The 27,440-nt window shown below is 46.4% G+C and overlaps 1 protein-coding gene across 2 annotated transcripts in view; it reads left to right on the forward strand.

Moving 5' to 3' along the window:
- Window positions 1-13,421: 13,421 nt before the first annotated feature.
- LOC123753971 (dipeptidase 1) overlaps window positions 13,422-27,440 on the forward strand; it is a 72,078-nt gene continuing 58,059 nt past the window's right edge. For both annotated transcript variants that reach the window (XM_069307836.1, XM_069307843.1), the window contains exon 1: window positions 13,422-13,745. The gene's annotated coding sequence lies outside the window, so the exon portion shown is untranslated. The remainder of the gene's footprint in view (window positions 13,746-27,440) is intronic.

The following is a 27,440-nucleotide window of genomic DNA, read 5'->3' on the forward strand; positions in this document are numbered from 1 at the left end:
GGAAGATATATATGTGTTTATATTTCCAGATGTATAAAATTAAATGTGCAGAACTAAATTGACTACATAAAAAAGATTTAATTTTTTTTAATAAATTAAGAGGATCTATCTACACCTAAAACACATAATGAGTCTGTGAGTCTGTCTGTCTGTCTGTCTGTCTGTCTGTCTGTCTGTCTGTCTGTCTGTCTGTCTGTCTGTCTGTCTGAAGTTGAAGGCCAGACGCTTGGTTCTAGCTTCACCCAAATTGGCAGAGGGAATGGTCTAGGGTACGGGATGAACATAGGCTGGTCAGGGTAGGCAGAATTCAAAAGGAAAAACCGCGCTAGGGTCACATTCACATCCTGGATAATTACCAAAAAAATACCAACAAATTTGTTCCACATAGGAATATGCAACATTATTCACTAATCTCTGGAAAATGAATAGAAATTTCCTGCTATTCATAATTTGCCCGTAGTCGCATAAAACAGACACTCCTGCCACGGCTTTAAAGTTCCTCAAGCCACGCCCCTTTCACAGAGTAAATGTGGGGGGTAACTATTCTATTTTTTTTAGTATTTCACACCGCTAAGCTCCACTGTCTCTCTGGTGACTATCCACACACCTATGTTAGACAATTATATTTTTTATGATAGAGATAGAGAGACAGAGAGATAGAGATAGACTCTGCATGGGAAATAGGCTTACAGGTTCCGGAAGATGAGAGGAAATGTCAACACTGTGGAGAAATGCCCGACAGATCACTGGAACATTATCTAACACAGTGCACAGTTACAAACCCATTAAGATTTCAACTTTGATTCAACAGAGCAGAAGAAGTTGTTAAACACATATGGCAAAATCTTACTGAAGCGACCTTACGAGTCATAAATACTCATACTCCGCCCAAGTAAAACAGCAACAAGCAACACTTAGTGGGCCAGCCAGAGGCTTAGGGCCCGCGCAGGAATATCCCTGCAAAAAAAGAGAGATAGACTGAAACAGAGACAGATAGACAGTGTCAGAGACAGGTAGAAGATGGCTGGATTGACAAATGGATCAAAGGATGGATAGATAGATAGATGGATGGATAGGCTGATAGAAAGATAAATGGATAGACAGATATGGGGCAGATGGATTGGTGGGTAGATGAGACACACACTAGGGACCCCACTACTGTATGTGTGTGTGTGTGTGTGTGTGTGTGTGTGTGTGTGTGTGTGTGTGTGTGTGTGTGTGTGTGTGTGTGTGTGTGTGTGTGTGTTCGTTCACCAAGTTCACCTAGTTGTGCTTGCGGGGGTTGAGCTCTGCTCTTTCGGCCCGCCTCTCAACTGTCAATCAACTGTTTTTATTACTACTATTTTTTTTCCACACCCCACACACACACACACACATACACCCCAGGAAGTAGCCCGTGACAGCTGACTAACTCCCAGGTACCTATTTACTGCTAGGCAACAGGGGCATAGGGTGAAAGAATCTGATCAGGCTCCTGCTGATTTTCTCTTAAATATTCCCACGTTTAGAATCCATGATTTTAACAAAATTAAAATCATGGAAAATCATGTATTTGTCTAAATAATTAGGAACTGTCGGCCCCACGCCTCTTGTTACAGACTGAAAAAGAGTTATCCTCTTAAAATTATATTAATAAGCTATAACTAATTATAAATATGTTGAACACTTTAATACAAATTAATTTAAAAAGTCAATTCTGTAATCTGTATAAGATTAAAAAATTGTCCTTAACATACCATTAACTGCACAAAGTGAAGGTGTAATCATGGGTTAAGGTGCCAAGTTAAGCTTTTATGTCACAGGAATAACACCTATGTATATGACACTTTATTTTATTTACTCATTGAGATCAAACTTATTTTTGTAAATCATAATATGTACCTGAAAACATAGGATTTTTAAATTCACGACTTATAGCTCTATGGCGCCCCCAAACGCCGACGTTGTAAACCAGGCAACCAGTCATGTTGACCTTTTGCAGACTTTTGGCAAAAGGACTTTTTTTTTGCAGTCATGCAGACTTAATTAGAGTGAACAAAAGTGACAGAGGCTGTGATTTATCATCCTTCAGGTGACCCGCTGCGGTTCCGGTTAAGCATACGGTAATATGAAGGGAATTTGTGAAGTTCTCATAAGAGAGAGTACAACTCTTGCCCGAAACGCATTGCGTAATAGTGGCTTTAGGCATTGTATGTACTAGCTCTATCTATATATCAATCCATTAATGTAACATCACTTGTATGTATGTACCTTACCTGAATAAACATATTTATTTATTTATTTATAACTGACAGCCAGCAAAGGTGCACCATAGTAATGGGAGACTTCAATCACGGCCAAAATGAATGGGAGAGAGTGTATCTGAGGGTGAGGGTGGGGGGGGGGGGTGTTGTTCATCTTCCCTTCCTGTTATTTGTTATTATTCCAGATAGAACATGGAGGAGATGTATAATATTTGTCTGTCTCCTTTCTCATAGGTCATCTTTCAACTACTTTCCCGTATACACCCACGTGCCACCCCCCCCCCCCACACTGCCGCCCACACGCCACCACCTTCACATCACCACAAACACAACACCACCACCCACACACCACCACACACCACCACACCCACACACACACCACCTACACACTACCACCCACACACACACCACCACACACCACCACACCCACACACACACCACCTACACACCACCACCCACACACACACCACCCACACACACACCACCACACCCACACACACACCACCACCCACACACACACACCACCTACACACCACCACCCACACACACACCACCACACACACCACCACACACCACCACCCACACACACACCACCACACACCACCACCCACACACACACCACCACACCCACACACCACCACCACCCACACACACACCACCTACACACCACCACCCACACACACACCACCACACCCACACACACACCACCTACACACCACCACCCACACACACACACACACACACACACACACACTACCTCATCAACACGCATACACACACCGAAAAAGCAGCGCAGGCCCTCAGCGTGCCTTTGGCAATGATCTTTAATGAGTCACTTATGTCGGGAGAATTGCCCAGTTGCTGGAAGAAGGCAAATGTTGTCCCAATTTTCGAGAAAGGCGATAGGGAGGAGGCACTCAACTATAGACCTGTATTACTGACAAGCATTCCCTGTAAAATACTGGAAAGAATAATTAGGCTACGACTGGTTGCACACCTGGAGAACATTAGGTTTGTGAACAAACATCAACATAGGTTCTGGAAAGGGAAATCGTGCCTAACAAACCTTTTGGAATTCAATGATAAAATAACGAGGATAAGACAGGACAGAGATGGTTGGGCAGACTGCATGTTTCTGAACTGCCAAAAAGCCTTTGATGCAGTACCGCACATGAGACTGCTGTTCAAGCTCGAGAGGCAGGCGGGGGTGGGGGGAAAGGTCCTAGCATGGATAAGGAACTACCTAACAGGAAGGAGCCAAAAAGTTACGGTAAGGGGCGAGAAGTCGGACTGGCGAACAGTAAGGAGTGGAGTACCTCAAGGATCGGTGCAGGGACCAATTCTAGTTCTAATATATGTTAACGATATGTTTACAGGCGTAGAGTCCTACATGTCGATGTTCGCGGATGACGCAAAGTTGATGAGAAGAGTTGTGACAGATGAGGATTGCAGGATCCTCCAGGAGGACCTAAACAGGTTGCAGAGATGGTGAGAGAAATGGCTACTGGAGTTCAACACGAGTAAATGTAAAGTTATGGAAATGGGACTAGGAGATAGGAGACCAAAGGGACAGTACGCAATGAAAGGGAACAGCCTACCTGTGACGACGCGAGAAAGAGACCTGGTCGTGGACTTAACACCTAATCTATCTCCTGAAGCCCATATAAATAGGATAACGACAGCAGCGTACTCTACACTGGCAAAAGTTAGAACATCATTCAGTAACCTAAGTAAGGAGGCATTTATGGCGCTTTACACTGCCTACGTGATGCCAGTCTTAGAGTATACCGCCTCATCACGGAGTCCCCATCTGAAGAAGCATATAAGGAAACTGGAAAAGGTTCAGAGGTTTGCAACGAGACTCGTCCCAGAGTTACGATGGATGGGGTATGAGGAGCGCCTGAGGGAACTGTGCCTTATGACACTAGAAAGAAGAAGGGAGAGGATGGACATGATAGGAACGTATAAAATACTCAGGGGGATTGACAGAGTGGACATAGATGAAATGTTCACACGGAATAGTAACAGAACGAGGGGACATGGGTGGAAACTGGAAACTCCGATGAGTCACAGAGATGTTAGGAAGTTTTCTTTAAGCGTGAGAGTAGTGGGAAAATGGAATGCACTTGGGGAACAGGTTGTGGAAGCAAATACTATTCATAATTTTAAAACTAGGTATGATAGGGAAATAGGACCGTAGTCATTGCTGTAAACAACCGATGCTCGAAAGGCGGGATCCTAGAGTCAATGCTCGATCCTGCAGACACAAATGGGTGAGTACACACACACACACATACACACACTACCACATCAACACACCACACACATACACACACTACCACATCAACACACCATACACACTACCACATCAACACGCCACACACACACTCACTACCACATGAAGGACTACATCTACTCAAGGACTGCTTGAGGCTTCAAGAAGACCTAGACAAACTGAAGGAATGGTCGAACAAATGGTTGTTAGAGTTTAACCCAAACATAGGCTGCGTAGGCCACTCCACGACCGATACTAGGGTTGCGAGCCCTAGGCAGGAGCCTCGTGTGATCCCGCTGATCACTCTCCTCTGTATAGCACCACAGTGGCTAGTCTCTTCCACCAGTCAACCCCCGGGTACGACGAATCATCAACTCTGCCAAGTCACAGGCAGGCTAACATTCTCAGCAGTGTTCGCCCGGGAGCAACTCACAGCTTCTGCAGCAAACACGTGGAGAGACTTTGGCTGCCTTGGGTAGACTGCCCCATCGTCCAATACAGCAGTCCAAGGTCGTCTCTGTAATCAGACACGCCATCAGTACTAGTTACACTCTAGGGCACCTCACTCACAGGCTTAGACACAAACGTCCACCTATCCACTCCATAGATGGCGTTGCTGTCTAAGCGTCACCTCACCAGAGGGCAGCAGCGGCTATGTCACGAGCTGATTAGGACGGGAAACCAGCCCCTGTGGCCGGTATATCTCGTCCTCGTAGATGGCGTCGTCCATTTGGAGGGGGTTTCGGGAGCTGACTCACAGATGGCGTGGACGTCACTGCTCCGTGCTACGACGCTGGGCTCGGGTCCGTAACAAGGGGCACACGCACTAATGGACACAGGTGGAAATTGAGTGCTCAAATGAGCCATAGAGACGTTAACAATTTTTTTTCAGTGTCAGAGAGGTTGACAAATGGAATACATTAGGCAGTGATGTGGTGGAGGCTGACTCCATACACAGTTTCAAATGTAGATATGATAGAGCCCAGTAGGCTCAGGAACCTGTACATCAGTTGATTTGACGGTTGAGATGCTGGACCAAAGAGCCAGAGCTCAACCCCAGCAAGCACAAATAGGTAAGTACATCAGCGCTGCCTCTTAAAATGAAACTCCTCCCAGGAGTTTCATTTTGTACTTCTATTTTGTAGAAAGTACCAATAAGTAGTGATGGACCACTAGTAAACCACTTTTTGTACTTTACTTTCTCTCTCTCTCTCTCTCTCTCTCTCTCTCTCTCTCTCTCTCTCTCTCTCTCTCTCTCTCTCTCTCTCTCTCTCTCTCTCTCTCTCTCTCTCTCTCTCTCTCTCATTCCCTCTCTTCCTCTCACTTTCCCTTTCCTTCTTTATTACGTTCCTCCCATTTAATCTGGAAAAAAACGAAGCAAACACCATTTTCCGTGCAGTGTTTGCCACGCTTCCAAGCACAAACATTTGCTTTTAAGCGACTCTTTCGCAAAAAATAAATAAAAGCTCTTAAAAGCTATTTAATTAGCAAGCATCGCGCACTTGACCAGATATATGAGAGCAAAGAAATGCATCAAATATATTTGAGGAAGAGAGAGAGAGAGAGAGAGAGAGAGAGAGAGAGAGAGAGAGAGAGAGAGAGTGAGAGAGCAGCGAAGAAGTCAACGAGGAAAGCGGAAGCACAGAGGAAGGCACCTGAGCACCTGTGCAGGCCGAGAGCGCGCGCACGCCAGCACCTGCGCAGGCCGAGAGCGCGCGCACGCCAGCACCTGTGCAGGCCGAGAGCGCGCGCACGCCAGCACCTGAGCAGGGCCGAGAGCGCGCGCACGCCAGCACCTGCGCAGGCCGAGAGCGCGCGCACGCCAGCACCCGGTGATGGCCGAATGTCCAATACTGAATGGTGATGGGCCGCAGCCGAGCCTATATTGGCCGAGGAAGACATATTGGCCAGTCCACACTGTGCTATCTTATTGGTCTGCTTCACGGCACACAGCCTCCACACACTATAATATTTCCCTATCATACTGGAGTATGTCCTTACACTCTGGTAATATGTCTCCAGATTAACGTAATATATCTCCAGCAAATTGTAATATACTCCCCGAGACATTGTAATATATCTCGGACATATTGCATTTTATCCCCAGGTTTTAAGTATATCTGAAAGTCTGTGTCTTCTTGAGGTTATCTTGAGATGATTTCGGGGCGTAGTGTCCCCGCGGCCCGGTCCTCGACCAGGCCTCCACCCCCAGGAAGCAGCCCGTGACAGCTGACTAACTCCCAGGTACCTATTTACTGCTAGGTAACAGGGGCATCAGGGTGAAAGAAACAATTTGCCCATTTGTCTCCGCTTCCACCGGGGAGCGAACCCGGAACCTCAGGACTACGAATCCGAAGCGCTGTCCACCCAGCTGTCGGTCAATATGTGGTGTATAGGGAAGCAGTTGAATGGAATTCACCCAAACTTGTCATGGTTTCAGCTCTGGGGCCCCTGACTTAATGTTCATAGCAATAGCCACGTTATATGATTTTGTGACCATCTCCCAAGATACAGTGCCCATTTCTGCTTGTGGAAAAAGAGAGATAGATTCCAGTGACCACGAAGCTCAGGAGGCAGCCCAATAGAGGCTTGAGGAGAAACCCAACATTCTCGGGCTCTAGGGGGAACCCTGTGGACCTAGAGGGGGTTGATCATAGTAGTAAGGATGGTACAATCTGCCATGGTTGGGGAGACGGGGCTGGAGCTCCATATCTGTTTGTAACATACGGGATAATTCCCGAAGAGCGCCGTGCTTCTCGTCCTCTAAAGTGCGGCGTGCTGCTGCTCTGGATAAATGGTGCAGAGTGGGGGAAAATGGAATATTATTTTACAGGACAATGTTTATCAAAAGTGGTACCCGGATGTATGTGTCTGTCTGTCTGTCTGTCGTGGGACACCAGCGGCCGGAGAGTCACAGGTGTGCCAGTCTTGAAGGGTGGGTCTTGGAGTTAGTCTTGAAGGGGGAGGTCTTAAAGTGTTGAAGTCTTGAAGGTGGGTGTGCATGGTGGGAGGACTGCGCCCACAGGGACAATTTTGGTATAATTTTCTTACACTGTCATGAAAATTTGCTTAGCTTACTAAGGCGTGAGTGTGAGTAGTAGGTCTTTTGTTTACTTTTCCTGACATCATTTATTAATATTTTAAAATACAGTAAGAAAACATTTTTTTGTATTGTTTAGAAGACAGAGTCAGTAGTCACTACCAGAGTCATCATGGGTTTTGATATCTTACACCGAGCATTGGTGCCGACGTCAACTCACCCATGTTGGGCATCTACCCTACAGCAATCATATGCAAAAGTTAACTGATCTTTAACTTTGATAAATATTTCTTAAAGATTACCTGATCTTTATCTTTGGAGAGCCATACAAACATCTTGCATTCCCATCCATACTTAAACATGAGATTAAAAATACTAAAAAAAACAGAAAGATTTGTATATGTAAATAAACAATTGAAATATTATATTAAATGGTCCTTTAGCCAACAAGAAATGTTACGAAAGTTGTAAGAACAGAAGCCAAATGAATTATGAAATGGGAATGACAGGGAAGAGAAGTCATATTCAAAATGAATCTTCAGGGAGCCGGTCGGCCGAGCGGACAGCACGCTGGACTTGTAATCCTGTGGTCCTGGGTTCGATCCCAGGCGCCGGCGAGAAACAATGGGCAGAGTTTATTTCACCCTATGCCCCTGTTACCTAGCAGTAAATAGGTACCTGGGTGTTAGTCAGCTGTCACGGGCTGCTTCCTGGGGGTGGAGGCCTGGTCGAGGACCGGGCCGCAGGGACACTAAAGCCCCGAAATCATCTCAAGATAACCTCAAGATAAGGCCGTATCACGACTAAGGTTAGAGAGGAAGGGATTGCAGTGAGGTTTTCTAACATAAAATAGGAAAGAACTGAATGGTATTCAAAAGGCTTTTCTGACTTTTTAGTTTTTACTCGATAAGAACTTGAAAATATTTTTAATCAGATTAACACAGGAAGTGACTAAATAAGTCACTTCATCACTGATAACTTATGAACGTCGTAACTTATATAACTTATAACGTCGCTAAATAAGTCATAAGAACAAATAAGAACTATTGGAAGCAGTCAACATGAAACTAAAGCCTAACGTGTTTTGTTCCACCGACGAAGTATTTTCCAAGGGCTTATAATCAGCACTGAGGTCAACACTTACGCTGCCACAGCTTATTAATACTTAGCGTTATTGCGGGGCTCCAAGATGCCACTTATCTCAACTACGTATCAGGAAATATTACATTTAGAATGAAAATTGTCATCTGCTGTTTGACGTCACTGGATGATATCACGTGTCACTCTTCTCAGACGTCAGACAACCATCTTATAGACGTCACTGATGTAAGACGTAAGAAAGTCACATCAATTTTCAATTATCGCAATTAAAATAATCTCGATTTGCTGTAGTTGAGATTAATCTTTGTAATTTAGATTCAGCTGTCAAATCCACCGGGGAAGCCTAAGTATGCTGGCTGGTTATATAATTATGATTAAAATGAATAAATATGAGAAAATTGCCGTGTGCCACGTAACTAAGTTATCACGCAGGCAGGACTGTAATGACACAAGCATAATAATGTGCATAAATATACCTGTAGGTGGTTTCGAGAGTTCTACTCCCGCAGCCTAGCCTGGAGCCAGCCTTCTCTGTTGACTATAATCTCTTATTTTATTAATATTTTTTCTTTTATTAAACTATTTTGTTCATACTGTAAACACAATTGTCTCACGTCGATATGTAAACAATTTAATCAGTACTCTGAAACTAATGAGATGGCAAATATTTGAGGCATAGAAATAGATTTAGAATGTCGCTCAAAACCCAGGGCCAGATTCCCGAAGCAGTTACGCAAGTACTTACGAACGTGTACATATTTCCTCAATCTTTGACGGCTTTGGTTACATTTATTAAACAGTTTACAAGCATGAAAACTTCCCAATCAACTGTTGTTATTGTTATAAACAGCCTCATGGTGCTTCGGAGCTCATTAACTGTTTAATATTTGGAAACAAAGTCGCCAAAGATTGAGAAAAGATGTACAGGTTCGTAAGTGCTTGCGTAACTGCTTCGTGAATCTAGCCCCTAGTGCGCTCTGATATAACCCAACATCATTACTGTTTCAACCTGTCCTCATGCTAGGATCGTCCAACCGGCGGCCGACCCCAAAGTCATGTTCGTCACTTTTCAACGTACTGCTCATTAAATTGTTGTGTTTTCTCATATTTAAGTAAAATATAACATACTAGAATGTATTAAATAGGTCTAACTTAGGTTAGACCTAACTGGTCTAACTTAAAGTGGTTTAAGTTCAAGTACATTCATTGAGACAATAATTACATCTCATAGGAATAGAGTAACTTAGGCAAGTTCTACCCTCCCAGGTTAGGTAGTTAGGTTCTGTTGGCAACTACTGGTATTTGCAGTAGGTGGATGATGGTGTTAGAAAGGTGGGATTCGAACGGCGGGCGTCAGAGGAGCACTGCGTGAGTACAGTACTTGCGTCATTAGTTGTGAGTAAAGTGTCCACTTGCGTCATTAGTTGTGAGTCAAGTGTCCACTTTGCGTCATTAGTTGTGAGTAAAGTGTCCACTTTGCGTCATTAGTTGTGAGTCAAGTGTTCACTTGCGTCATTAGTTGTGAGTCAAGTGTTCACTTGCGTCATTAGTTGTGAGTCAAGTGTCCACTTGCGTCATTAGTTGTGAGTAAAGTGTCCACTTGCGTCATCAGTTGAGTAAGTATTTCTCATTTATAGACTGGTTTGGCGGGTGGATTAATGAGCATTTGGCCTTTGTTGATGAGGACGGCTGTCTCCAGGGTGTGGCGCTGATGTCGTCAGGTTTATGGGTCCACACCTGCTTGATACCTGGTTGATACCTGGTTGATGGGGTTCTGGGAGTTCTTCTACTCCCCAAGCCCGGCCCGAGGCCAGACCTGACTTGTGAGAGTTTAGTCCACTCAAACCCAAACCACCCAAAAATACCCACCCATCGCGGTCCTCCAATGGCTGTTGTCCTTACTGATGTACTCACCTAGATGAGTACTCACCTAGATGAGTGTGTTCACGTCACTGATATGAGTGACTTGCGTTACTGTAGACGTGTAGCGATGATTCGACTACAGTGACTAACAGAAATTTATACAATATATTTAAGCAAAAATCACAGACATGGCCTAGCTTAAATTTAATTATCTCAACTTACGAGAAAATATTTAGGGGTTATCTATTTTGTGGTCTAGGTGAGCTGAAGAGCTTTCGTAGAGAGAGATCAGTCGCCAGGAATGCAAATGAGAATGCAACGTTTGTGGATGGAAGTTGAGCTTTAGCTCTTTGACTCCGCATCTCAACTTACAATTATCGGGTTCTCGAACCTTCTTAACTCTTCTATCTACAGTTGAGGCTGGCTATGGCCTGCCTCCACTACTTCACTTCGTAGCGGATTTAATTTGTTCTCAGTTCTGAAGACATTTATTCTAATATCTGTGGGTTCTTTTGGTAGCTTATACTTTTGGGGAGACATGGTCACCACATTCATAATACTGACCCCCCTGACTCTTCTGTCTGCAACTGACTTGAGTTTGACTTGTGTATGAATGTATGTTTTTCATTCTGTCCTCCTACTCTTTCTCTCTCTCTCGCTCTCTCATACAAACACAAATACTTTAACATTTTTCCCTACAAGTTCCTCCCACGAGCACAAACATTTATGACATTTTCAACTTGATACCAAATTTCGGCCCCGGGCCCAAAACTGCCTCCGGCGTCTCGTGGTACACTATATTCTTTTTAACCTCAAGCAGAATAAGTTTATGCAAATATCCCAGGAGCAGTAAGTTAACTCAGCCATAACACGGAGCTTAAAACAGGCACAGCTGATGGTGTTTTCCCCTCCCTGGGTCATATTGCTCCTAATATTTCTCTACGGGCTCACCATAGCCCGTGCTACTTGCAACTTTTTGTCCCAAGTACTTTTGTTCGCTACTTGGAACTTTTTGTTCCAAGTAGCGAATCTTAAACAACATAATATTTCTCCCCACATGTGAACATTGTCCAGTGTTAGGCTTCCCTTACCCCCCCCCCCATCCCCTTAGCCATGTAACCGTACACGTCAAGCTTCTCCCATTAGACCTGTTTGTTAGAATGGCTGTTAGATTGTTAGTATGCCTGTTACATTGTTAGAATGTCCATTAGAGTGTTAGAATGCCGATTAGATTGTTAGAATGCCGATTAGATTGTTAGAATGCCCATTAGATTGTTAGAATGCCCATTAGATTGTTAGAATGCCCGTTAGATTGTTAGAATGTCCACTAGATTGTTAGTATGCCTGTTAGATTGTTAGAATCCCCATTAGACTGTTAGTATGCCTGTTAGATTGTTAGTATGCCTGTTAGATTTTATGCCTGTTCGATTGTATGCCTGTTAGATTGTTAGAATGTCCATTAGATTGTTAGTATGCCTGTTAGTGTGTTAGAATGGCCATTCAGCTTCAGGTAATCTGAATGATCCGCTTCTTACAATGTGAGGTAATCTACTCATTTAATTATCCTCATTTTATGAGTATTGCTCGACTTTCTTCACCTCATATGAATATTCAAGAGAAGAATTAATTTGGTTAACTGATGACAGGTCCAACGAGGCATGCTCGTTGGAGGCGAGGTCCTTACCTCTCACTGTCTAAAGGTCCTTACCTCTCACTGTCTAAAGGTCCTTACCTCTCACTGTCTAAAGGTCCTTACCTCTCACTGTCTAAAGGTCCTTACCTCTCACTGTCTAAAGGTCCTTACCTCTCACTGTCTAAAGGTCCTTACCTCTCACTGTCTAAAGGTCCTTACCTCTCACTGTCTAAAGGTCCTTACCTCTCACTGTCTAAAGGTCCTTACCTCTCACTGTCTAAAGGTCCTTATCTCTCACTGTCTAAAGGTCCTTACCTCTCACTGTCTAAAGGTCCTTACCTCTTACTGTCTAAAGGTCCTTACCTCTTACTGTCTAAAGGTCCTTACCTATCAGTGTCAATGGGGGAAGTGAAGTGTAGCACTTTATGCCCCCCATATACCAGCCTTGCTATACGATTTGCATTTTAATTTAACTATTCTGACGTAGAAATCTATGACTCTCTCTCCAACTAAACCTGACCTAACCTAACCTTCTGTACGTTTGTAGATTTAGGTAGGTTGTACCTCTGACACGGTTTTCTTAATTACCTGTTTTCTCTTTAAACCTTTTGCTGCTTTAGCAAAAGTTTTGTCTGGTTTTAGTCCCCTAAATCTGTTATATTCTCTGTTTGTTTAATTCTCTCTTCTGTTATCCTGTTCACTCCCTTTGTTGCCTTCCCTCCCTCTTCCTGTGTTTCTATTCTGTCCTGTAACCTATTCACACTCGACTCTCTTTTGAGATTTATTAGTTCTTCAGTTCTGTTTTTTATCAAGTCGTGGTGGTGTTAGAGGTGGTTGTGGTGGTGGTGGTGGTGGTGGTGGTGGTGGGGGTGGTGGTAGTGGCGGTGGTAGTGGTGGTTGTGGTGGTAGTGGTGGTTGTGGTGGGGGTGGTGGGGGTGGTGGTGGTGGTGGTGGTAGGGGTGGTGGTGGTGGTGTTAGTGGTGGGGGTGGTGGTGTTAGTGGTGGTGGTGGTGGTGGTGGTGGTAGGGGTAGTGGTGGCATTGGTGATGGTGGTGGTGGTGGTGGTGGTAGTGGTGGTTGTGGTGGTGGTGAGGGTGGTGGTGATGGGGGTGGTGGTGGTAGTGGTGGTGGTAGTAGTTGTGGTGGTGGTGGTGGTAGTGGTAGGGTAGGGGTGGTGGTAGGGGTGGTGGTGGTGGTGATGGTAGTGGCACTGGTGGTGGTGGAGTTGACAGTAGGTGAGGAGGGAGCGCCTGGTCGAGGACGCAGCAGTTGCAGTTCAGCAGTGGGCGGGGAAAGACGTCGGTGCTCCCGCAGCACGACACAGTCTACCTGTGTCAACACATCACCCACACCGCCCTCACCCACCATCGCCCTCACCCACCACCCACACCACCCACCACCCTCACCCACCACCCACCACCCAAACACTCCACTAGCACTAAGTACATCCCAACCCATAACATGTCAACGGATATGATCTTACCAACAGACTCAGTCAAACACTCCCAATGACGACCTCTGAACACACTTAGAACATTAAGTGCATCAGGAGCAGCAGTCTCCTATCAACTAGACGCACTTGTAACCGCGGTAAGTGCATCACTAGCACTAGCTAGTTGAGAGAAATAAATGATTTAGCGTACGAAGTACTTAGACCATTAATGAGTACGGTAATTAGTTGGGCATTTAGTAAACAATTTTGATGTAATTGGTTAGTTTAGCGTGGCGCTGCTCGGAGCGATATTGTAGGGCGGGGCGTGAGGCTAATGACTGACACTTGTTGAACTAGCACCTTGTTAGGCTCTCTAATTTACTGCAATTGTTTATATTGGCACCTGGTATGGTGGTTGTTGTATTGTGTGGCACCTGGTATGGTGGTTGTTGTATTGTGTGGCACCTGGTGTGGTGGTTGTATTGTGTGGCACCTGGTGTGGTGGTTGTATTGTGTGGCACCTGGAGTGGTGGTTGTATTGTGTGGCACCTGGTGTGGTGGTTGTTGTATTGTGTGGCACCTGGAGTGGTGGTTGTTGTATTGTGTGGCACCTGGAGTGGTGGTTGTTGTATTGTGTGGCACCTGGTGTGGTGGTTGTTGTGTTGTGTGTGTGGCACCTGGTGTGGTGGTTGTTGTATTGTGTGTGGCACCTGGTGTAGTGGTTGTTGTATTGTGTGGCACCTGGAGTGGTGGTTGTTGTATTGTGTGTGGCACCTGGTGTGGTGGTTGTTGTATTGTGTGGCACCTGGAGTGGTGGTTGTTGTATTGTGTGGCACCTGGTGTGGTGGTTGTTGTATTGTGTGGCACCTGGAGTGGTGGTTGTTGTATTGTGTGTGGCACCTGGTGTAGTGGTTGTTGTATTGTGTGTGGCACCTGGTGTGGTGGTTGTATTGTGTGGCACCTGGTGTAGTGGTTGTATTGTGTGGCACCTGGTGTGGTTGTTGTATTGTGTGGCACCTGGTGTGGTGGTTGTATTGTGTGGCACCTGGTGTGGTGGTTGTTGTATTGTGTGGCACCTGGTGTGGTGGTTGTATTGTGTGGCACCTGGTGTGGTGGTTGTATTGTGTGGCACCTGGTGTGGTTGTTGTATTGTGTGGCACCTGGAGTGGTGGTTGTTGTATTGTGTGGCACCTGGAGTGGTGGTTGTTGTATTGTGTGGCACCTGGAGTGGTGGTTGTTGTATTGTGTGGCACCTGGTGTGGTGGTTGTTGTATTGTGTGTGGCACCTGGTGTAGTGGTTGTTGTATTGTGTGTGGCACCTGGTGTAGTGGTTGTTGTATTGTGTGTGGCACCTGGTGTAGTGGTTGTTGTATTGTGTGTGGCACCTGGTGTAGTGGTTGTTGTATTGTGTGGCACCTGGTGTGGTGGTTGTATTGTGTGGCACCTGGTGTGGTGGTTGTTGTATTGTGTGGCACCTGGTGTGGTGGTTGTATTGTGTGGCACCTGGTGTGGTGGTTGTTGTATTGTGTGGCACCTGGTGTGGTGGTTGTATTGTGTGGCACCTGGTGTGGTGGTTGTATTGTGTGGCACCTGGTGTGGTGGTTGTATTGTGTGGCACCTGGTGTGGTGGTTGTATTGTGTGGCACCTGGTGTGGTGGTTGTTGTATTGTGTGGCACCTGGTGTAGTGGTTGTATTGTGTGGCACCTGGTGTGGTGGTTGTATTGTGTGGCACCTGGTGTGGTGGTTGTATTGTGTGGCACCTGGTGTGGTTGTTGTATTTTATGGCACCTGGTGTGGTGGTTGTTGTATTGTGTGGCACCTGGAGTGGTGGTTGTTGTATTGTGTGGCACCTGGAGTGGTGGTTGTTGTATTGTGTGGCACCTGGTGTGGTGGTTGTTGTATTGTGTGGCACCTGGAGTGGTGGTTGTTGTATTGTGTGTGGCACCTGGTGTAGTGGTTGTTGTATTGTGTGTGGCACCTGGTGTAGTGGTTGTTGTATTGTGTGTGGCACCTGGTGTAGTGGTTGTTGTATTGTGTGTGGCACCTGGTGTAGTGGTTGTTGTATTGTGTGTGGCACCTGGAGTGGTGGTTGTTGTATTGTGTGTGGCACCTGGTGTAGTGGTTGTTGTATTGTGTGTGGCACCTGGTGTAGTGGTTGTTGTATTGTGTGTGGCACCTGGTGTAGTGGTTGTTGTATTGTGTGTGGCACCTGGTGTGGTGGTTGTTGTATTGTGTGGCACCTGGTGTAGTGGTTGTTGTATTGTGTGTGGCACCTGGTGTGGTGGTTGTATTGTGTGGCACCTGGTGTAGTGGTTGTATTGTGTGGCACCTGGTGTGGTTGTTGTATTGTGTGGCACCTGGTGTGGTGGTTGTATTGTGTGGCACCTGGTGTGGTGGTTGTTGTATTGTGTGGCACCTGGTGTGGTGGTTGTATTGTGTGGCACCTGGTGTGGTGGTTGTATTGTGTGGCACCTGGTGTGGTTGTTGTATTGTGTGGCACCTGGAGTGGTGGTTGTTGTATTGTGTGGCACCTGGAGTGGTGGTTGTTGTATTGTGTGGCACCGGGAGTGGTGGTTGTTGTATTGTGTGGCACCTGGTGTGGTGGTTGTTGTATTGTGTGTGGCACCTGGTGTAGTGGTTGTTGTATTGTGTGTGGCACCTGGTGTAGTGGTTGTTGTATTGTGTGTGGCACCTGGTGTAGTGGTTGTTGTATTGTGTGTGGCACCTGGTGTAGTGGTTGTTGTATTGTGTGGCACCTGGTGTGGTGGTTGTATTGTGTGGCACCTGGTGTGGTGGTTGTTGTATTGTGTGGCACCTGGTGTGGTGGTTGTATTGTGTGGCACCTGGTGTGGTGGTTGTTGTATTGTGTGGCACCTGGTGTGGTGGTTGTATTGTGTGGCACCTGGTGTGGTGGTTGTATTGTGTGGCACCTGGTGTGGTGGTTGTATTGTGTGGCACCTGGTGTGGTGGTTGTATTGTGTGGCACCTGGTGTGGTGGTTGTATTGTGTGGCACCTGGTGTGGTGGTTGTTGTATTGTGTGGCACCTGGTGTAGTGGTTGTATTGTGTGGCACCTGGTGTGGTGGTTGTATTGTGTGGCACCTGGTGTGGTGGTTGTATTGTGTGGCACCTGGTGTGGTTGTTGTATTTTATGGCACCTGGTGTGGTGGTTGTTGTATTGTGTGGCACCTGGAGTGGTGGTTGTTGTATTGTGTGGCACCTGGAGTGGTGGTTGTTGTATTGTGTGGCACCTGGTGTGGTGGTTGTTGTATTGTGTGGCACCTGGAGTGGTGGTTGTTGTATTGTGTGGCACCTGGAGTGGTGGTTGTTGTATTGTGTGTGGCACCTGGTGTAGTGGTTGTTGTATTGTGTGTGGCACCTGGTGTAGTGGTTGTTGTATTGTGTGTGGCACCTGGTGTAGTGGTTGTTGTATTGTGTGTGGCACCTGGTGTAGTGGTTGTTGTATTGTGTGTGGCACCTGGAGTGGTGGTTGTTGTATTGTGTGTGGCACCTGGTGTAGTGGTTGTTGTATTGTGTGTGGCACCTGGTGTAGTGGTTGTTGTATTGTGTGTGGCACCTGGTGTAGTGGTTGTTGTATTGTGTGTGGCACCTGGTGTGGTGGTTGTTGTATTGTGTGGCACCTGGTGTAGTGGTTGTTGTATTGTGTGGCACCTGGTGTAGTGGTTGTTGTATTGTGTGTGGCACCTGGTGTGGTGGTTGTTGTATTGTGTGGCACCTGGTGTGGTGGTTGTTGTATTGTGTGTGGCACCTGGTGTGGTGGTTGTTGTATTGTGTGTGGCACCTGGTGTGGTGGTTGTTGTGTTGTGTGTGGCACCTGGTGTGGTGGTTGTTGTATTGTGTGTGTGGCACCTGGTGTGATGGTTGTTGTATTGTGTGGCACCTGGTGTGGTGGTTGTTGTATTGTGTGGCACCTGGTGTGGTGGTTGTTGTATTGTGTGTGGCACCTGGTGTGGTGGTTGTTGTATTGTGTGTGGCACCTGGTGTGGTGGTTGTTGTATTGTGTGTGTGGCACCTGGTGTAGTGGTTGTTGTATTGTGTGTGGCACCTGGTGTGGTGGTTGTTGTATTGTGTGTGGCACCTGGAGTGGTGGTTGTTGTATTGTGTGTGGCACCTGGTGTAGTGGTTGTTGTATTGTGTGTGGCACCTGGTGTAGTGGTTGTTGTATTGTGTGTGGCACCTGGTGTAGTGGTTGTTGTATTGTGTGTGGCACCTGGTGTGGTGGTTGTTGTATTGTGTGGCACCTGGTGTAGTGGTTGTTGTATTGTGTGGCACCTGGTGTAGTGGTTGTTGTATTGTGTGTGGCACCTGGTGTGGTGGTTGTTGTATTGTGTGGCACCTGGTGTGGTGGTTGTTGTATTGTGTGTGGCACCTGGTGTGGTGGTTGTTGTATTGTGTGTGGCACCTGGTGTGGTGGTTGTTGTGTTGTGTGTGGCACCTGGTGTGGTGGTTGTTGTATTGTGTGTGTGGCACCTGGTGTGATGGTTGTTGTATTGTGTGGCACCTGGTGTGGTGGTTGTTGTATTGTGTGGCACCTGGTGTGGTGGTTGTTGTATTGTGTGTGGCACCTGGTGTGGTGGTTGTTGTATTGTGTGTGGCACCTGGTGTGGTGGTTGTTGTATTGTGTGTGTGGCACCTGGTGTAGTGGTTGTTGTATTGTGTGTGGCACCTGGTGTGGTGGTTGTTGTATTGTGTGTGGCACCTGGTGTGGTGGTTGTTGTATTGTGTGGCACCTGGTGTGGTGGTTGTTGTATTGTGTGGCACTTGGTGTGATGGTTGTTGTATTGTGTGTGTGGCACCTGGTGTGGTGGTTGTTGTATTGTGTGTGGCACCTGGTGTGGTGGTTGTTGTATTGTGTGTGTGGCACCTGGTGTAGTGGTTGTTGTATTGTGTGTGGCACCTGGTGTGGTGGTTGTTGTATTGTGTGTGGCACCTGGTGTGGTGGTTGTTGTATTGTGTGTGGCACCTGGTGTGGTGGTTGTTGTATTGTGTGTGGCACCTGGTGTGGTGGTTGTTGTATTGTGTGTGGCACCTGGTGTAGTGGTTGTTGTATTGTGTGGCACCTGGTGTGGTGGTTGTTGTATTGTGTGGCACCTGGTGTGGTGGTTGTTGTATTGTGTGTGGCACCTGGTGTGGTGGTTGTTGTATTGTGTGTGTGGCACCTGGTGTGATGGTTATTGTATCAGGTATTTTAGTTTATTTCCAAGGTAGGTATGGTTAGGTGTGGCCGCCAGTGTGGCTAATTATTGTATTAGGTGAAGGTAACCAGGGTAGTGTGTTATTGTATTAAATGTAGTATCTAGTGTGACTGAGTATTGTATCAGGTGTGGCAACCAGAGTTATTGGTTACTGTATTTGGAGGGGACACACAATGTAGTGGATTATTGTATTAGGTGTGGCACTCAAGGTGGATAGGTATTGTATCAGGTGTTGCACTCAATGTGGCTGGTTATTGTATAAGGTGTTGTATTCAGTGTGGTGAGTTATTGTATTAATTTTGATACCTAGTGTAGTGGGGTATTGTATTTGGTGTCGTCTAAATATTGGGAATACAAGTGTAGACAATTACAAAGTATTACAAACTTCTCAACAAGGTTCAACTACTCCTACTTCTCTACAACTACCAATACTCCCACTTTACTACCACCAGTACTTCTACTACACTCAACTACTATTATCCCATCACTATTGCCACTCTCGCTTAACTAAAACGTCTTGCATACTGTATTCTTGTATACTGTTACTACTGGTGCTTCACTACAATCACTACTACAATGCTACAACTGCGGGAACTATCATTACTCCTACGATGAGCTCATGAATGACTCAATTCTTCCTTCCCCTCACCAGGTGTTCCAATATGGCGCCTGGCCCTCACAGTACGCGTGCTGTGGAGTCACCAGGTGTCCCAATATGGCGCCTGGCCCCTCACAGTACGCCTGCTGTGTGGGTCACCAGGTGTCCCAATATGGCGCCTGGCCCTCACAGTACGCCTGCTGTGGGGGTCACCAGGTGTCCCAATATGGCGCCTGGCCCTCACAGTACGCCTGCTGTGTGGGTCACCAGGTGTCCCAATATGGCGCCTGGCCCTCACAGTACGCCTGCTGTGGGGGTCACCAGGTGTCCCAATATGGCGCCTGGCCCCTCACAGTACGCCTGCTGTGGGGGTCACCAGGTGTCCCAATATGGCGCCTGGCCCCTCACAGTACGCCTGCTGTGAGGTAACCAGGTGTCCCAATATGGCGCCTGGCCCCTCACACTACGCCTGCTGTGAGGTCACCAGGTGTCCCAATATGGCGCCTGGCCCCTCACAGTACGCCTGCTGTGAGGTAACCAGGTGTCCCAATATGGCGCCTGGCCCCTCACACTACGCCTGCTGTGAGGTCACCAGGTGTCCCAATATGGCGCCTGGCCCCTCACACTAAGCGTGCTGTGTTTAGGGTGATGGTGTATTTTTCGTGGCACTTCCCTCTGCAGTCTCTTTCGGATTAATGAAAAATCATTCGTGTGAATAGCGCTTTCGTGTCGGAATGTGCCTCCATTTTTCTAGCCAATATTTTTTTTTCGTGCGCTGGATTTTCACGGGATTGGTGTCAATTTATATTCATCTGTGTTGCCCAGGAGTTATTTCAGGGTTCACTGAGCAATTGATTCACTAAAACACACACACACACACACACACACACACACACACACACACACACACACACACACACACACACACACACTCGCGGCTGAGTGGACAGCAGCACAACCCATTCTCGCACTTTCTTACAGTCAATATTGACTTATTAAATAAGTGCATATGTGACATACTAATTTATTGTGAATATTTTAGTTTCCTTTAAAAGCTTCATAGAAAATACCGACCTCACCTAACCTTCTTAGTATGTTAAGATAAGCATCTTATTGCTTCGTAATAACAATTATTACTTAACCTATACCTGTAATAGGTTAAGTAATAATTGTAATTACGAAGCAATAAGATGCTTATCTTAACATACTAAGAAGGTTAGGTAAGGTCGGTGTTTTCAATGAAGCTTTTCAAGGTAAACTAAAATATTCACAATAAATTAGTATGTCACATATACACGTATTTAATAAGTCAATATTGACTATATGAAAGTGCCAGAACGGGTTGCAGCGCTCGCAGGTCGAAGTCGTATAGGGCCCGGGTTCGATTCCGGGCCGAGGAGGAAATAAATGGGGTGCAGCCCGTCCTCCAAAGACCCAAAAGTGATTCCATCCACCCGCCAACCCCCCCTCCCCCCCAGGTGTTTATGAATGAAAAGCGGTTTACACACGACTCACAACTGATGACGTTCGAACACTTCCGGAACAAGTGCTTTACTAACGAATTTTGTTCGAACCACAACGCTGTAAATGCTTCACCCACGTACTACAAATACAAATAATCGCCAACGGAACCTAAACACCTAACCTAACCTATGCTTATATATACACAATATGCTAATATATTATAATATTAATTTATATTTGAGAAAATTCCCGTTTTGAATGAACACCATATAAAAATTTATGAATGCGTCTGTGGGGTCGACCGCTGGATGGAATGGACTTGAGTCGAGGACGGGTTGAACGAAAAGAGTTTCTTTCCCCCTGATGCCCTCTTTTACCTAGCAGTAAATAGGTACCTGGGAGTTAGACAGCTGCCACGGACTGCTTCCCGGGTGTGTGTGTGTGTGTGTGTGTGGAAAATAAAAATAGGTAGCGGACCACAAGCTGCGGGTCTTAGTAGTCTTCGTTTCACTTAGTAAAGTTGGTCAGTATTGTGCCCCCCGGCAGGTCATGCCCCCCCCCGGTAGGTTATGCCTCCCGGCAGGTTATGTCCCCCCGACGGGTTATGCCCCCAGGCAGGTTATGCCCCCCGGCAGGTTATGCCCCCCGGCCGGTTATGCCCCCAGGGGCAGGTTATGTCCCCCCGGCGGGTTATGCCCCCAGGCAGGTTATGCCCCCCGGCAGGTTATGCCCCCAGGCAGGTTATGCCCCCCGGCCGGTTATGCCCCCAGGCAGGTTATGCCCCCAGGCAGGTTATGCCCCCCGGCAGGTTATGCCCCCCGGCAGGTTATGCCCCCCGGCAGGTCATGCCCCCAGGCAGGTTATGCCCCCCGGCCGGTTATGCCCCCAGGCAGGTTATGCCCCCCGGCAGGTCATGCCCCCCGGCAGGTCATGCCCCCAGGCAGGTTATGCCCCCCGGCAGGTCATGCCCCGGTGTTCACCTCATCTCTCTGGGGAACAAGGAACACGCTTCCTCTTAGTGGACCTTACCATCGTGTGCTGGTGTTTAGGCGGGAAACATTGCTCGGGAGGTAATGGCTGAATGTTTACTTTGTGCCTCCCTGCCTGCCTGCATGTCTGCCTCCCTGACTGCCTGCATGTCTGCTTCTCTGTCTGCCTGCCTACCAGCCTGCCAGCCAGCCTGCCTGCCTGCCTGCCTGCCTGCCTGCCTGCCTGCTTGCCTGCCTGCCTCCCTGCCTGCCTGCCTGCCTGCCTGCCTGCTTGCCTGCCTGCCTGCCTGCCTGCCTGCATGCCTGCCTCCCTCCCTGCCTGCCTGCCTGCCTGCCTGCTTGCTTGCCTGCCTCTCTGCCTGCCTGCCTCCCTGCCTCCCTGCCTCCCTGCCTGCCTGCCTGCCTCCCTGCCTCCCTGCCTCCCTGCCTCCCTGCCTCCCTGCCTCCCTGCCTGCCTGCCTGCTTGCCTGCCTGCCTGCCTGCCTCCCTGCCTCCCTGCCTCCCTGCCTCCCTGCCTGCCTGCCTGCCTCCCTGCCTCCCTGCCTCCCTGCCTGCCTGCCTGCCTGCCTGCCTGCCTGCCTGCATGCCTGCCTGCCTCCCTCCCTCCCTGCCTGCCTGCCTGCTTGCTTGCCTGCCTCTCTGCCTGCCTGCCTGCCTGCATGCATGCCTGCCTGCCTCCCTCCCTGCCTGCTTGTTTGCCAATCTACCTGTCTACCTCCCTGCCCGCCTGTCTACCTACTTACCTGCAAGTCTGTCAGTCTTTTTTTTTAATTCCCCTCCATAGGTTCCAGCCCGGGTTGACAATGATTAAGTCTGAGAGTTCCAACAAATATTGTACAAGCCGGGAGCTCGGCTCATATTAAAGGCCGGCTGTAATAGCATGTAAACACGAAGCTACCTGCCTGTTAGGTGAAGGGGGGATAGTTGAGGGTCATTTGCGAGCGGGGGAACCACCATGGCAGTTAACTTCTCGACTACCTTTGCTGTAAAAACTATCTGGCTGGAAATGGGAGCCAGACGAGGAGAGAATGGCGTCTGAGGGAGGGATATTACTGAAAATGGTTCATTGGGAGCCAAGCTGTCCCCTGGCCACAGGGCGGTAATGTGAAGACCATAGTCTGGCTCTCCAACGCCAACGAGCCAGTAACGAAGAGTTGGATAGATTCACCTTACACGTAACATCCTTCTGTCTCAGCTGAGTGGACAGCGCTTCGGATTCGTAGCCCTGAGGTTCCAGGTTCGATCCCCGGTGAAGCCGGAAACAAATGGGAAGAGTTTCCTTTATCCTGATGCTCCTGTTACCTAGCAGTAAATAGCTGCCTGGGGTTGAACAGCTGCTACGGGATGCTTCCTGGGGGGGGGGGGTTACAAAAATTAGGCTTGGTCGAGGCCCGGGCCGCGGGGACGCTAAGCCCCGAAAGCATCTGAAGATAACCTCAAGATAACCCTCTTGGCAGGTCTAGAGTCACATGTGTCAGGTGTGTGATGCTGCACATTGATGTATGTTTATTGGCTGCCCTAATTGCTGAGCTCAGCACGTGGCTCTTGGCTCAGCACGTGGCTCTTGGCTCAGCACGTGGCTCTTGGCTCAGCTTGTGGCTCTTGGCTCAGCACGTGGCTCTTGGCTCAGCTTGTGGCTCTTGGCTCAGCACGTGGCTCTTGGCTCAGCACGTGGCTCTTGGCTCAGCTTGTGGCTCTTGGCTCAGCACGTGGCTCTTGGCTCAGCTTGTGGCTCTTGGCTCAGCACGTGGCTCTTGGCTCAGCACGTGGCTCTTGGCTCAGCTTGTGGCTCTTGGCTCAGCACGTGGCTCTTGGCTCAGCTTGTGGCTCTTGGCTCAGCACGTGGCTCTTGGCTCAGCTTGTGGCTCTTGGCTCAGCACGTGGTTCTTGGCTCACCACGTGTCACTTGGCTCAGCGCGTGGCTCTTGGCTCACCACGTGTCTTGATTTCTCTTGATGAGCCAACAATGAAGGTCTTCCGTGCACCCTCCGGCCAGGTGGTGACGTCATAATCTGTGTGGCACTGCGAGGCATTTTGAGGCACTGCGAGGCACTGTGCGGCATTGTGCGGCACTGCGAGGCACTGTGCGGCATTGTGCGGCACTGCGAGGCACTGTGCGGCATTGTGAGGCACTGCGAGGCACTGCGAAGCATTTTGAGGCACTGCGAAGCATTTTGAGGCACTGCGAGGCACTGTGCGGCATTGTAAGGCACTGCGAGGCACTGCGAAGCATTTTGAGGCACTGCGAAGCATTTTGAGGCACTGCGAGGCACTGTGCGGCATTGTGAGGCACTGCGAGGCACTGCGAAGCATTTTGAGGCACTGCGAGGCACTGTGCGGCATTGTAAGGCACTGCGAGGCACTGTGCGGCATTGTGAGGCACTGCGAGGCACTGTGCGGCACTGTGAGGCACTGCGAGGCACTGAGCGGCATTGTGAGGCACTGTGCGACACTGCAAGGCACTCCAGGATCCTCTCCTCTCTCTCGCTCTCATTATCTTATCCGTCTGTCCTTCTATCTCATACACTCTACCCAGCTTTCTCTCTCTCTCTCCCCCCTCTCTCCCTCTTATCTTCTTCTCTACCCAACTTTCCCATCTTCCTCCCTGTTTCCACCTCTCATCTCTCCGTCTCTCTCACACTCATCAACCTCCTTAATACTCATGAGCCAGGCGTCTGGGTTCCACCAACTTTACTCTCTTAACAAATGACCACACAACCACCATCTTCACTTTAAAGCACTTTCTTTCTTATATATTGATGTTTAAATTCTATTACTGCCACTATGCAAGTTTCTTAAGTTTCTAAAGGACTCTTTATAAGTTCCGGTAAATAAACCTAAGTTTGTACAGTGTTTTCTATGAGAGCCGAAAACGATTACATCCTCTCTTTGCAAGTTTATTTATAAGTTCTATAATGTATTTGTTACAATCCTTTGCTACAATTTATTACAATTAGGAATGTGAGGAGTGACCTCACATTCGCCTAGTGACGAAACGCATCACTAGGCGTCAGACTTAATAAAAAGTAGAAATGAACTTTTGGAGAGTTAATTTTTCATCTTCCTGCTTCAGTGAAGAAAAACATAAGAAATATCCAGAAGATTCGTGCCAGAACCATATATCTAAAACTTTCTGTAGTTTTCAACGAAATATGTTTAAAAGAAAGACTGCTACCAAAAGTATATATATAATATATATATATATATATATATATATATATATATATATATATATATATATATATATATATATATATATATATATATATATATATATATGTCGTACCTAATAGCCAGAACTCACTTCTCAGCCTACTATTCAAGGCCCGATTTGCCTAATAAGCCAAGTTTTCATGAATTAATGTTTTTCGTCTACCTAACCTACCTAACCTAACCTAACCTAGCTTTTTTTGGCTACCTAACCTAACCTTACCTATAAATATAGGTTAGGTTAGGTTAGGTAGGGTTGGTTAGGTTCGGTCATATATCTACGTTAATTTTAACTCTAATAAAAAAAAATTGACCTCATACATAGAGAAAAGGGTTGCTTTATCATTTCATAAGAAAAAAATTATAGTAAATATATTAATTCAGGAAAACTTGGCTTATTAGGCAAATCGGGCCTTGAATAGTAGGCTGAGAAGTGAGTTCTGGCTACTAGGTACGACATATATATATATATATATATATATATATATATATATATATATATATATATATATATATATATATATATATATATATATAATGTCGTACCTAGTAGCCAGAACGTACTTCTTGGCCTACTATGCACGGCCCGATTTGCCTAATAGGCCGAGTGATTTTCTTAATTTTCAGTAAACTGTTTCCAGTTGGTTTATTTTAAATATTTTTATTATATTATATTAAGAACATAAATTATTGATTTAGTTATGTTAGTTTAGGTTAGGTTAAGATAGGTTAGGTTAGGTAGGGTAGGTTGGGTTCGGTCATATATCTTCGTTAATTGTAACTCAAATTTAAAAAAAATTAACTCATACATAATGAAATGAATAGCTTTATCATTTTATAAGAAAAAATTATAAAAATATTGATATTCAGGAAAACTTGGCTTATTAAGTAAATCGGGATTTGCATAGTAGGCCAAGAACTGCATTCTGGCTACTAGGTACAACATATATATATATATATATATATATATATATATATATATATATATATATATATATATATATATATATATATATATATATATATATATATATATATGTCGTACCTAGTAGCCAGAACGCACTTGTCAGCCTACTATGCAAGGCCAGATTTGCCTACTAAGCCAAGTTTTCCTGAATTAATATATTTTCTCTATTTTTTTTCTTATGAAATGATAAAGCTACCCATTTCATTATGTATGAGGTCAATTTTTTTTTATTGGAGTTAAAATTAACGTAGATATATGACCGAACCTAACCAACCCTACCTAACCTAACCTAACCTATCTTTAGAGGTTAGGTTAGGTGAGGTAGCCGAAAAAGTTAGGTTAGGTTAGGTTAGGTAGGTTAGGTTGTCGAAAAACAATTAATTCAGGAAAACTTGGCTTATTAGGCAAATCGGGCCTTGCATAGTGGGCATAAAAGTGCGTTCTGGCTACTAGGTACGACATATATATATATATATATATATATATATATATATATATATATATATATATATATATATATATATATATATATATATATATATATATATATATATATATATATAATATACCCACTATTTTGAAAACAAGGAAACGTAGACAATATGTCTATCTCAACTCGGGATCCTCTTCAGCAGTGAGCAACAATGTTGTTGTCGAGGTACGGTGAGCCCGTAGGTGACTAACCTGGCACAGGAGCGGGGCGCTAACTGCAAGAATGACTGTTGCAGCAGCTTCTATGGCGGCAAGTCAGGTGTCCTGGGAAGAGAAATAAGTACTAGAAAATAACCTCCGTGTGACGTAATCGCTCACCAAATCTGGTAACCAGGAACGCATAGCAGAAAACCACAATCGACTTGAGAATGGTCCAGGACGGACCGAAACGTCGTCGTCCCTTCACCTTCTAGTGTGTGTGGTCTGGCCAACTTACTTTAGCCACGTTATTGTGACTCATCGCCTGCATAGCAGAGAAAATAAACAACAATAAAACCAAAGCAATGGTCGTTAAAATGAGAACTCAAGACATCAGACTGGCAATACAAGGACACGAAATTGAGTGGGTTACCTCTTTTCAATACCTCGGAGTCATAATAGCCAGCCAGTTGAAATTCACTCAAGAAATTGAATATCTTCGGCAACGTTGTAAAGCCAGAAACTCAGCTTTGCGCTCCCTGACCAGTCTTAGAGAGGGTGCATCTCTACCAGTACTCAAAATGTACTACGTTCAAGCAGTTAGGTCACTCATTGACTATGCTGCTCCTGCTCTTACACCCCTCAGTGATAACCAATGGGAGAAACTGGAAGAGTCCCAAAATGATGCCCTCAGAACAATGCTGGGAGCACCTATATGGACGCGTCGAGAGAATCTAAAGAATGGAAACTAACTTACCAGCCTTAGGAAACAGTATCAA

The sequence above is a fragment of the Procambarus clarkii genome, chromosome 6 (genome assembly GCF_040958095.1).
Source record: "Procambarus clarkii isolate CNS0578487 chromosome 6, FALCON_Pclarkii_2.0, whole genome shotgun sequence".
Taxonomy (NCBI): Eukaryota; Metazoa; Arthropoda; class Malacostraca; order Decapoda; family Cambaridae; genus Procambarus; species Procambarus clarkii.